Genomic DNA, 225 nt, shown 5'->3' with positions numbered 1-225 from the left:
ATGCCCCCATCGTTCCCCGGGAACTGCTCCCGGATGGGGAAGCTGTAAGGATGGATCACCCTCACCGTTCGCTGCTGAGCTTATTAGGCTCCAGAGTAGATGTGCCGTGTCCTACCTCTCCGTTCCCACCTAGGTGATCGTGGAAGAGCTTCCTCCTCACCGAACCCGGGGGCTGGTGCATCCTCGTTCCCTCTTCAGGTAGGAATCCCCCAAATTTTTGTCGTT

Source organism: Apaloderma vittatum, unplaced genomic scaffold (assembly GCF_000703405.1).
Source record: "Apaloderma vittatum isolate BGI_N311 unplaced genomic scaffold, ASM70340v1 scaffold32999, whole genome shotgun sequence".
Taxonomy (NCBI): Eukaryota; Metazoa; Chordata; class Aves; order Trogoniformes; family Trogonidae; genus Apaloderma; species Apaloderma vittatum.
Note: the sequence above shows the minus strand (reverse complement) of the source record.